General features: G+C 37.8%; 1 protein-coding gene across 2 annotated transcripts in view; it reads left to right on the top strand.

Annotated features, from left to right (window-relative positions):
- Nucleotides 1-13,375, top strand: part of Lsamp (limbic system associated membrane protein) — a 630,412-nt gene that overhangs the window by 396,701 nt on the left and 220,336 nt on the right. The gene's annotated exons all lie outside the window — the stretch shown is intronic.

The following is a 13,375-nucleotide window of genomic DNA, read 5'->3' as shown; positions in this document are numbered from 1 at the left end:
AAATAAGGCAAAGACATCCCTGGTCTGTAAACTTTACAGTGTGATGTTACCTAGCACAGTGTTATTATGAATTATTAACATTGTTATCACTACTATTATTTCTTGCCACTTTTAAGCTACTTCAAGTCTTCTTTCATTCTTGAACAGCCATTTGCCTCACCAAACACAGACTAACAAGAAAAAAATTAACTCAAATTTATCAATTCCAGGTTCTCATTTTTGATGCTTTTTTTTAAACCCCAAATCTTACCAACCTTATTTACCTCTCTGGAATTCTTCAGACTATTTAGAATTGCAGGAAGTGTCTACCTCCACAAGCTATATTTAATCTTTGCAGCAACTACTTTATATTTTTCCACTAGGAATAATTTTGGAAAAATTATAATTGGAATGAATTAATTCATGATGGTAACTGTTAGTTTAGAAGAAAATTGTGAGAATTGCCATGTTCTGTCAAAAATGACTTGTGGCAAGCTTTGAACAGAAACAATGCAAAGAAAACAATCCTAAAACGTCCCATTCACTCCATTCTTTTCTAAATATTCTCTCTCCCAGGCCCTTGAGCAGGGGTAGAAACCAACTTTTATAACCATCAATGCATTCTACAAAACATTTAGTTCCCCATTTCTATTACAGTCTATCCCCTTCCTCCACACAAAGAACACCATATATCTTAGAGCAAGTAGGAAAGCTAATAGCATGGGAGGAAATTATTAAGCTTAAGGAGTTTATACAAATACAATAGTTACCTCACGTTTTTCTGATTCCCAAGATGAAATGAAATGAGATGACCAGTAAGCCATCTTGAAAATGTGGGAGGAGAAGGGGGCCATCTCTCGCCCTCCCACATCACCACATGACAGATGACTTGTAGAGTACAAACCAGAGGACTCAAACCAGACCGATGACTTTTATGAACACTTACAAGTCAACAGGCACAGACAAAGGGGTTTATACAGTGTGACTCATTGTGTCACACTACAGCTTCCATGATGAGACTTTTTAATTATTTTCCCTTTTCTGATTTTTTTTCCTTTTTTCTCTTAAATTTTCTTTTATTGGTGGTGGTGAAGGGCAGAGGTTGGATGCAAAGGGACAGGGAAATGGATAGGGTCAAGATACATGATGTAAAATACACATAGAATGAATAGAAACAAAAAAGAAAAATAAACTTAAGAAAGAAAATGTGTGTGTGTGTGTGTGTGTGTGTGTGTGTGTGTGTGTGTGTGTGTGTGTGTGTGTGTGTGACTACTATTATCTTCTTGATAACACCCTGCCGGCACTGATGTAGAGTCAAGGGGACTTCTCTGCATCACCATGCAGTTTTATTTCTCTTCACACTGTCCATGCATACTGCAGTTCTTTCCCATTTTGTAGGTGTTCAATGTGACCTCGGTTTGCATGGTCATTAAGCATAGAGAACAAGACCTTGTGTTCAAACACTTGTACCTCTACCTTCGGTCCATTTACAGATTATTTCTCTTGGCCTTAAAATATTTTCTGCTTTTTATAACAAGAACTTCTCATTCACAACAATCACTTCATGGTTAAAATACTCATAGTAATAAGGTTTAGGCAATATTGTTTTACAGTCATTTTTTAAAAAAATCAGCAATGCATCAGAGAAAAAAAACAACTTTGATTTTCTGTGAAATAATTTGTAGCCACTATACTTATGCCATGGTTGAGAGATAAATTTCCAAGACTTATCTAATAGGTATGATGGATTTTAGTAGCTTTAATGAATACAAGGAGAATTTTTATCTACTCCAAGAATTATAACTCATAGCCCCCTCATTAGAGAAAAGCATACACTTTGGAATACAAAAATAGGGGAGAAACACTTCTATTTTCTCTGATAAAGGCTTAGGGTGCAGCTCACTTCCAGTGCTTGGAATTCACCCAGTTGCTATTTGTCACCTACCAGAGGTAACCTAATATTTTTGAGCCTCCCTCTGCTCCATACTCCTCTACCTGCCAAATAGAACCATCTGCTGTGGTTGGACATTACCAAAACCCTATTTTGTAAGTATGAGAAATTAAAGTGATATTTTGAGGCTTTAAAGGGAAGATAGTAGATGCCTCCTTTCCATCAACATCTGGAAGCTTATCCAGATTAACAAAAACAAATACCAAACAGCTGGAATAAGGATCTGGGAATATGAGCGGCTGAAGAAGCTGCTGAGTTGCTAAGGAAATGAAGCCTCAGTGAGCAGAGTCAGAATAGTACCATTTGCACTTATTTAGCAAGGCAATGACCCATCCATAGAACTAGCCACTTGACATCCCACAGAGAGTGTATCCATTGCTGAAGCGGCAATAATGGACAGCCTCAGCTGGTCACAAGTGCCCTGCTGGCATCTGGAAACTTTGTCCTCTTTTAAAGCAGCCCACACATTTGAATTACAGAGTCACTCTGAACATTTAATAAAAATAGAAAAAAAAACCACTACCATTTAATATACCTTTGTTTTAGATAGACTTAACTTAGACTTTGGGCATCCAACTCTCCATAGCATATGCATTACCCAAAGAAAGCATCCATCACTGAATGGTACAGAAGTACTGGGCTACATAACATTTCTTTGTTCAGTGTCTACTGTCTTTAAGTCATTTAGAAGAGTCTAACCCAAATTAACTGTCCTTTTTGAAGATAGTGACTGTCTAGGTTTCTAAAAACTATTGCATTGTAAATCTGACAGCCTGGGTTAGTGCCAGGGATCCAGAGGACCACTGAAGAATGTGATAAGGTAGGACTCAAAGGCTCCAAAGAGTAAGTCTCATGAGCATACAAAACTTTGGCCAACAGAGGAAAATGTCAGCCAAATCTCAGGGGACTGTTCTGAGGGAGGCTTCAGGCACTAACTTTTAGATAGAAACTTCTCTTGTTGGATTAAAACAAGATGAGTATTTTTATTCTTGCTCTTTGTAATTATGTTGTTTTGGAAGGTAGCTATGGACAGCATAATACAAACAATTAAAACTTTTCTTACTGTATTTTTATTTACTTATATGGGAGGAGAGAGATGCATGTGCCCTGCAATGCTCCTATGGTGTGGGTCCTGAGGATCAAACACAGACCTTAAGACATGGAAGCAACTGTACCCAAGGAGCTATCTTTCTGCTCTTCAATGTATCATTTTTGTATGCAGCCTCACTCCAAGTTTTCTGACTTTCCAGCTTTCCCACATATCAGTATTGTTTTGCATTGCATCTAGCACTGTTTTGGTTTGTACACACATTTTATACCTGCTGTTCGAAAAAACCTCATCCCTCCTCCATTATGTTGTCTGGATCATTGCATGCATATAGAGCTACATTGATAGTTATAATGAACTTTTTCCTATACCCTGCCTACCCTAACACTCAAGAACCTGTGGCTTCCTTTCTCTATCCACCATGAAATGTGTGCCTATTTGGAATCTTGTTCCTACTTCAGAGGCTGAAGTTTCTTGTTGAATAGATGGGATCAACTAGGGTGAAGAGCAACACCTGTGGAAAGAGATGATCCCTGCCAGTTGCTTCACTCTACAACAAGGCCTAATGCTTCAGAGACTCAAATTACAGCTTCAAAACAACTGGCAACATCTATTCTTTACAAGAAAAAATTAAAGAAGAACTATATTATACCAAGACTATTACTAACATGTAATGGTAACAAAATTTCATTAGAGAACTTTTATTGGAATCCCAAGAGTTAATTGTTTCTAAACACTCTGGTAAAACTTACTTAGCTTATGGCTATAAATGTTCACATCATAGTCATTTTATTATAGGCATAAAATACAAAGACATTGACTAAAGGGCAGAACTTATTGGCAGAGTTCTGCCCAGTATTATAGAAAAACTCAATACCTACCTTTAGGGTGATTTATTGCTAATGTCAATATTAAACATTAATTTTGTATGATAACAGTCACTTATGCTTTTTTTGGTAATATTAGAATCTAATATCAAATAACACACACCAAAAATTCAAAAAACACTAATGACATGCTACCAGCATGAAATGTAGGCAATATTTAATCATGTAATCCTAGGAAGGGTTAATTCACCACTGCCTTACTAGTTCATTTTAGCATATAATAAATAATAGTTACACTTATAGACCATTTTATAGTTTGTGGGTATAGTTCAGAGTCATTCTTTTATTTGAACATAATATCATTTCTATAATGTCACCTAATACCAAACTTGTCCACTACCCCCACCAGTATAAAAGGAAACAAAGTTTCAGAGGGATTAAATAGCATGGTATCAATCTGCACATTGAGAATTCAGAAGCAACTACAAGAGACAAATTTGTCATGCTGTGAATGAGTTTCAGAACAGGCAGAATAGGGTGGGATGACAGTCTCCTGGTGATCAATGGAACATGCATGCTGGATTTTCCTATCCATCCTGGAAACTCCTACACCATGTAGCAAAACACACTTCTGTGGCATTATCAGAAGCAAAATGCCAAGCTGGCTGGAAGTTTGATGTTTCACAAGATGGCATTTCTGTGTTACTTGTGTATTTGTATTCTTATTGTTGACTTTGGGGATCATATTTACTGAAGTTAAATGCTGCTCAAGAAGCATCCCATAGGCTTCTAGACCCAGTTCTTTTATAGTTACATGTACCAACGATGCAGTTCATTTTATCTCTCTCTGTGTCTAAGAAAACCTAGACATAAAGGAACTGAGAATATGTTCTGTTTGTTGTTGTTCGGATTTTCAAGATAGGGCCTGACTACTTCACCAAGCTGGCTCAGGAACATGAGGCTCTTGCCACAACTCCTGAGTCCTGGTAGGCATGTATTTTACTAATCCACACTCATAAATGATATATACACCTTGCATTAACTTTGAATTCATAGAAATCAGTAAGACCAATTCCATCAGGATTGATATTTTGAGACCTGGGGTTATAGTTCTATGAGAGTACTTGCCTAGTATGTGCCAAGTTTCTGAGTTCAATCCTCAGCACTGATATAAAAAAAGCCAATTGTTGTTGTGTAGGAAGGAGGATCAGGAGTTCAAATTCATCTTCCTTGGCATGTACTGGATTTGAGGAAAGCCTGGAATTCATTAGATTCTACTTCAAAATCAAAGCAAAAATTCTAACAACACATGCATAGTATTTTTTAATTTCATGTAAGTAATTTAAACAAATTGTTTGAGATTGTGGAAATGGGCCAGTTGATAACTATTGGTCCTATGCTGTAACTATTTGTTTTCCCTTGGTTCATTGTCCTGTTCATTAGGCACCATACAAGGATAAGGATAAGCTGGGAATCAAGCCATTCATAGATAGATAGGTTAGATAGTTTCACAGGGCTGGGGCCATTTAAAAGCAACATTTACTGACTAGAAGAAGCAATGCTGATGGAAAGGGCACTGTTGAAACTTTCCCCTCATGACCACTCTTCATTGTGAAAATTTAGGATTCTCTGGTTTATGCAATGGAAACTGACTGGCTAATTTGATGTAAGAAGAGGTGATTGGTGGGGAGAATATGGATGTTAACTTGTAGATTCAAATAAAAGTCAGAAAGCCCAAACCTTGGAAAGCAGAGGTGAAGCATCTCTAGAGATGCAGAATTGCAGGAACTAGTATAAACTAGTATTCTTGCAGCAATGAAATTTTTGTGATGTGTCTTAACTATTTCTGCAGAGCAAATAACTGCAACATTTAGAAACATGAGACAAGAGTTGTCCTTTATTTCTCCTGCATATGCCATTCAGCTCACATAAGCTGGATTTTACTATGAAACTTGTCTTACTTGCGGTTTCTATTGCTATGAAAGGATGCCAACACCAAGGCAATTCTCAATAAGGAAAACATTTAATTGGGGCTGGCTTATACTTTCAAGAGGTTTAGTCCATTATCTTCATGGGTGGAAGCATGGTGGTGTGCAGGCAGATTTGGTGCTGCAGAAGGAGCTGAGAGTTCTACATCTGGACCAGCAGGCAGCAGGAAGAGAGAGTAAGCCACTGGGCCTGGCTTGAGCTTCTGAGACCTCAAAGTCACACCATCCCAACAAGACCACACCTCCAATAATGACACTCCCTATGAGTTTGGGGACCAATTTTCATTCAAACCACCATAAGGTTTTGCTCCTTGCCTCACCAGATTTATTGGATAGAATAAAATATACGATAGCCCACAAAATTTAAAATTTAGTATAATTATGCCTCACACAGTATTTGAAATGCAATTATATTTAAAGGGTATTTATTCCTTATCTGAAAGAATGTTTAATTTGGACTGCCCTTTTTTGCAGTTGTTTCTGCTGTCCCTCTTTCTCTTGGTATCCAAGAAGTTTTCTTCTTATGGCACTAGCAAAGCCAGATGTCCAAGTGAGTCCCGGTATGCTGGCAGCTCTCACAACTCTGCTTGAGAACTAGATATTGATATCCTATGGGCAAAAGCAATGACATGTTCCAGAGATGGAAAAAATGTGTGTTACCTATATAGGAAGACATGGACATGGAAAATGCATGCATACAGAGAGGAACAGATTAGAATTGCAAGATTATTAATAGTTTGTCACAGTTTAAACCAGTTATATTCTCTCTGGAGTCATTTCTAATAAGAACCATGTTTCAAGGCAGGCAAATATGGATGTCCCTGAAGCTATGTGTCCACTGCTCAGCCAAGGGAGAGTGGGTCATCTGACTGACATTCCTAAGTATACAACAGCATTATGTGAGCAGTGGTCTCCCCAAAGGGAAACCAATGTGATTTCCCAGAAGAAAAGGTATTCTTCCAGTGTTGCATATGCTAGACAGATGTTGAGTACTGGGCTGCACCAGCCTTCTTCTTGTTTTGAGACAGGGTTTTGCTAAGCTTTCCAGGGTGGCTTAGAACTCTATAGACAAAGCAGGCCTTGGTCCTCCTGCTTTTGCTTACCAAGTATGTGGGTTCCTGAGCCTGAGCAACCAGGTCCACCTGAAGCACCAAACAAGATAAAACATAAAAAGGAAGGGGGATGAGTTTTTTAACTACATAAAAACACAAGTCAGCTCTGGACACAGAGAAGTTGGCAGTCCTTGGAGATAGGAGAAAAAGCAGAAGAGGAGTTTCAGTAAAAACCTGGTGGCAGAAACAGACTGATTATGTGATAATCTCATTAAATGCTGGTTCATTGCACAGCTAAAAGAATGGGTGCATGCAAGTTTACCTAAATATTAGCATTATTCAAAACCACAATTAACCTTGTAGTGAGAAGTAAAAATGTACATTGCTTTAATACATAATTTAAGCATCTATCATCTATCTATGTATCTACTATCTATCTATCCATCTATTCACTTCAGTAAAAGAATGACAGCAGTTAAAATAGTTTTCATTTTTAACTTATCTCATAATCGTGAGGTATATTAAGGGAACTCATAATTATGAGGCATATAAAAGATTAATGGCATGCTTAAAATGTTTTAATAAAATTACCTGCCATAGTGAGTAAGGCTTATATTTAACATGCTTCCTAGAAAGACTAGTCTAGGTAGTTTATAGGACATTTAGGGAGAATTCTGGAAACCAAGATAGTTTTTGCATTTGACTTTGTTCACCTAATGGAATTGAGGGAATTAGCTAAAATCTAACAGATGAGGAACTTTTATTATTTCTCACACCATACATAAATTTTTAAATATTTTGAGGATACAAATATAAAAATAAATAATTGAAAGAAAATTTTAGTGAGAAGTATTTAAATGATCTTATTTTGGAAAAGGTTAATGCACACACACACAAAATAGAAGAGACAACAAAAGGAAAATGTATACATACAAAGCCAGGTAATGTTAAACTTCTGCCAAAAAAAATGATGACAAACAAAATTAAGAGTCAGGGAATAATCGGGGTAAATTGAAACAAAAAAAAAAACAACACAAGAGGTCAGTTCCTTTCAGTCTAAGTAACTCCCATTAGTCACTAAGAAAACAAAATAACACAGACAAATTGGGGATATCACTGAAACTGAATAGGTTGGAAACATTAAACAAATGGATGATGGTGTTGCATGCTGGAAGAGATAATAAATCTCACTAATATCTTATGAAAGAAGACTGCTATGCAATGGTCCCCAAAGAAAACAAACCATTCAGACTGGTAGAATGACTCAAGAACTGAACATAAATCAATGTTCCAGTGACTTTGAAAATTAATTTATATTTGCTAGTACAAATAAATTTATCATGTTAAACTGTACTTCCTAGGTAGTCATACCTACTGAGGATTAAGAGAAAGCAAAAACACAGTGTTTCTCTGCTTTTATATAAATAAATGTGGTCTAGATGAAGAATCATTTTAGAAAATACACAAAATATTAGTTTTGGTTTGTTTCCATTAGTTGTGTGGTTCTTTCTAACCTATTGCCTCCGCCATGTCCACATTTGTGAAGCAGCAGCAATAATATGACACATTTTACTTTCCACATTTTTTATAAAGTTTTTAGGAGGAAATACAATGAAGTCTTTAAATTGCCACCTTCTCATTACTGGTGATGTTCTAAATTTAAACTTCATGAGCTGCTACAGAAATCTAGGAATAAACTAGTAAAACATCTGATTGGGAAAGATGTCATGTCTCTCATACAGAGTTCTGTATACACATCTCATACAGATAATATTCCTCCCAGGAAAAGAACAAAAGAAAAACAGAAAAGAAATTCACAGAGGAAGCTAAGACTTAAAAAAATCTGTAACTGAGGAAATTAGACACCAAGTCCTTCTGTTTCCCATGTTCAGAAAATACACACTGATCAGCCAATGACAAATTGGTTTTGTTAGTGAATAGTCAAAGATGTCACCCAAGCATGGTGTATGCACTGTAAACCCAGCACTGGAAGCCTTACAGAGAGAACATAGTGAGATTTATTTCAACAAGCAAAACACCTGTTCTAGGTATGAAAACCAACAGTCAAAAAAGTTAATGGTGAAATAGATGACTAGAGACATAGATTGAGAAATACTTTAAAAAGCCAGATTTTTATGGGCAAAATAGATGCTTGATCTTTTTTGGGGGGGAGGTGTCAGAGAGACACATTTAAGTCTGAAGAATAGGTGTAAAACTGAAGCTCTTAGTTTTGATTTTCTAAACATGGTTGAGCACCTACCATATTCCAAGAACAGTATTCATTGGTTAAGAAAGTCTGCCACTTATCTCTTAAAATTGAACAAAGTTACCAAGAAAGTCACCTAAATGTTGTGATTCAGTGGTCTATTGGAGAAGTATCTGGCATTCACTGAATCTGTGACAACATAGAAGTTGGTCCTTCACCCACCAGGACTTTACAGACTGGGGAGGTGTCAATGGAGGGTGACAGCAAAGTCTCCCAGAATAAAAGTCAGAAGACAGGATCACCAGATGAGGCCCAAGCCAGAGATGGGCTACCTACAGAAGAACCTCAGACAAGACGACTCTGTGCAGAAGAAATAGCAGATGATAAGTGTGTGAGTGTAAAGGATGCATACTTCAAGACCCACAGATGTTTCATTTGACTTCTCCTCTGGAAGATGCAATGAGAAGGAAGAGGGAGGTGTAACTGTTGAGATAAGAAGCAAGGAGCAGCCAGAATGAGCTCTGAACCAAAGTAAGACACTGGGATCTAATATTGAAGGCCATATTAATCAAGGGATAGTATATACACTTATAGCTTACAAAATTTTTCCTGTGGTGTAGAAAATGTATGGTTGTGAGCACAAGGAGAAGAAGGCTAGAGGCACAGAGCCAGATTTACTTCACCCCAATAATTCAATCTCCCTTCAAAAAATTAGAAAGGAAAGGGCAGAACAAGAAAGGCAATGTTGATGTCTGAAACAAAGCAGAGTGGAGTAATGAGAGGAAGTGCTCAATAGATTTGGAGAGATATTTAAAACACAGTCAAGTCTGCATGAGGTTATAAAAAAGTACTGTCAAAGGAGATGAATTGAGTTTTGGGGGAGGTTTTTTGTGGGGAGGGGTTGTGGTGTCTGGTTATCTCTTTGATGCCAATATTACTACCCAGGCAAAAATGCCCAAAGCATCTCTTTGCATAATGACAGCACTCGCTAAGATAATAAAACACAAGTATTTCATAAGAAAGTAATTGAAACCGTGACATATCTGTGAGGCATGCAATGGAGATACAGACTAGTGAGGCAAAAATGTGGGTATGAAGATGTTAGGAGAAATCTGAGCTGACTATGGCATGAAGTCATCAATGGTATGACCTTAGCTTCTGAAGCTATAAACTGAGTCAGATCCCTCAAACGGGCAAACCGAGGGGATAAACAGAAAAACAGCTAAACACGTAAGTTCACGCTTTTAAAAAAATAGGTAAGATGAGCCCCCATTTTTCTCTTTTTTATTTAAATTAGAAACAATCTTATTTTATATATCAACCCCAGTTCCCTCTCCCTCTCCTCCTCCCATACCCCCACCGTCCCTCTTCTGCGCCATAGAAATGGTGAGGTCTTCCATGTGGGATCATCAAAGTATGTCACATCATTTGGGCCAGGGCCTAGGTCCTCCCCCACGTGTCTAGGATGAAAGGTATCCCTGTATGGGGAATTGGTTCCCAATGTCCATTCGTACACTAGGGATAAATACTGTTCCACTACCAGAGGTCCCATAGACTGCCCAGGCCTCCTAACTGACACCCATATTCAGGGGGTCTGGATCAGTCTATGCTGGTTTCCCAGCTATCAGTCTGGGATCCATGAGCTCCCCTTGTTCAGATCAGCTGTTTCTGTGGGTTTTCCAAGGCTGGTCTTGATCCCTTTTGCTCATCACTCCTCCCTCTCTACAACTGAATTCCAGCCTCCCAGACTTGAGTTGACTCATCTTACCCATGAGAATCAGTGTGATTTGATGACTAGAACATAATTACAATTACTCTAATTTTGCTCTTTAGCTTTACACATTTTGTCTAAGTGATGTAAACAGCATGGCAAGTAAGTGCAAAGTTCTTAATGTAGATATATATATTATATATACTTGGTAGAACAACGTTTACATACATGTGTTACATCCTGTTGCAATTCAGATGTATCTACAATGGAGTTTAGCTGGATCTGTTAACAGCTACAGAGATTCCTGGTATAAGCTTGGGATAGTTGAGGAGGTGCTTAGAGCAGTTACATTGTGCTCATTTGCCTACTATCATTGATTGTTTGTACCTTATTTGGGGACATTCAGAACACTGGCTTCCTCAGATGGAAATTAAAAAACTATGCATATTAAACAAAAGAACAATAGAGCATTTGGGAACTCTGAGATGCCAGCAAGCCCAGCTTTAGTCCTTGATGTGAACTCTGAATTGTGAGCACAGCCATAGCTCTTGGTGGGCTCACCCTTGACAAGCCATTATTCTTTTTTTGCTTCTCATGATCTTCTTTATAAATTTGGTATGGCCTTCCGTGTTCTTGCCCTAAGTGTTTGGGAGAACATACTGCAAGTCTCTGTATGAATTCAGGAAAATACCCCTTTACCCCTAAAGGAGAAATAGAAACTCAAGAGAGAATGCTAAAGATGGGAATCAACTGGAGTCTACAGCTATTGTGTTTGATTCTGAGTCACCATTTTCTACACAGAGGCCCTATAACATGCCATTGTCAGACGCACTCTAAGGTCATCAAGGTACTCCATCAGCTTCCTTCCTGTTGCACTTGGAGCCACTCAGGCACTGCTTCCCTAAGTACCATGGATGTCTCCTGGAGGCTGTTAGGTAGTTGTTCCTTTAAACAGAAAGTGTCCCTGTCAGGCAGGAACACAATGTCTGTAATGGGTAGGACAAGTGACAATGAACAAGACTCTTTCATTATTGAGCTTCTTCATGTTTCCTTGTCCTCCTCTGTCAGAAATACGCTTTCAGGGCTACCACAGAGGCAGCGGCATTTAAAAAGAGAAGAAAAAAAGGAGAGTCGTCAACCCTAAGCCTAGCTATTTGTAATCAGTGTGTAGCCTTGGTGATGAAATTTGTGAGTAATTCACTTCCCACACTTTCCAGTGAAGCCTACCAGAGTGGGATCTAATGTTTTCACCCTGAACACTAATGAAGGAAGCCAGGCAGCAGCACTGCTTGCCCTTGGGGACTCATTTTTCACATCACCAAAAAGTAATTTCTGTCATTTTCGGCCATCTGGTTGACTGGATTGTGAAGATGAAATTCTGTTCAAGAAGTGTTTAAGAGTGTACTCTGCTGGGATTCAAGCGCCTTTTCTGGTTTCTCTTATTCTCATTTGGGCCTTGGTTTCTTACCTGTAGATAAAATCTTCATAGAAAACCCTATGTTTATTATATGAAGTGATTTAAAATGATATTTCTTAAGCACACTATGCATCATGGTAGATATAATGCATGTTTAATTAAAATTAGCTTATCATTCAATTGCTATTATTATTATTATTTAATTTATTTATTGCTAATTTTTTCCATTTTTTATTTGAATTAGAAACAAGTTTGTTTTACATGTCAATCCCAGTTCCCTCTCCCTCTCCTCCTCCCCTACCACCTCCTCAACTGAAACCCCACCTATCACATATCCTTTCTGCTCCACAGTGAGGGTGAGGCCTTCCATAGGGGGTCTTCAGAGGGGAGAGGGAGCAGAAAGGTTGAGTCAGGGGAAGAATAGAAGAAACCACAAGAAAGGAGATACCATAATAGAGGGAGACATTTTAGGTTTAAAGAAAATCAGGCATTAGGGAAATGTCTGATGATCTACAAGATGACACCAACTAACAATCTAAGCAACAGAGGAGACGCTACCTTAAATTTTGTCCCCTGATAATGAGATTGATGACTGACTTATATGCCCTCCTATAGCCTTCATCCAGAAGCTGGTCGAAGTAGAAGCAGACACCCACAACTAATCACTGAAATGAACTGGAATCCAGTCACAGAGAAGGATGAGTGATGAGCAAAGGGGTCCAGATCAGGCTGGTGAAACCCACAGAAACAGCTATTAGTATTATTAATGACAGTGTTAAAAATGCTGTAGTATGTTTATAATGTCTGTTTACTTAACACAGTGCCCATTAACTCAGTTTACATCATCTAACCTGTTACGTATACTTAGTATATAGCATCTGTAGAAAATTATATGTAGAAGCTTTCACTTTCATTGATTATCTTATGAATTTTATATGTGGGTACCACATCTTACAAACACAATGCCATGCCCCATCAGTAAATATTGACTATTCCTTCCTCTGCATTTGGAGGCTATACTATATTCTTTGTTATGTATAAAATAAGAAATTCAAGTGATGGTGGCATAGAAATTTATTGTAAAATTGTTAAGATTTTAATACCTTCTAATATTTAAGTGAGACTGTCCTTACCAGAAAAGAGATAACACGTTTTCATTATACATATTTTAAGTATTTCCTACAGTGCTCAGATGG

This window comes from Cricetulus griseus, chromosome 4 (assembly GCF_003668045.3).
Source record: "Cricetulus griseus strain 17A/GY chromosome 4, alternate assembly CriGri-PICRH-1.0, whole genome shotgun sequence".
NCBI lineage: Eukaryota > Metazoa > Chordata > Mammalia > Rodentia > Cricetidae > Cricetulus > Cricetulus griseus.
Note: the sequence above shows the minus strand (reverse complement) of the source record. Positions and strands in the feature narration are given on the sequence as shown.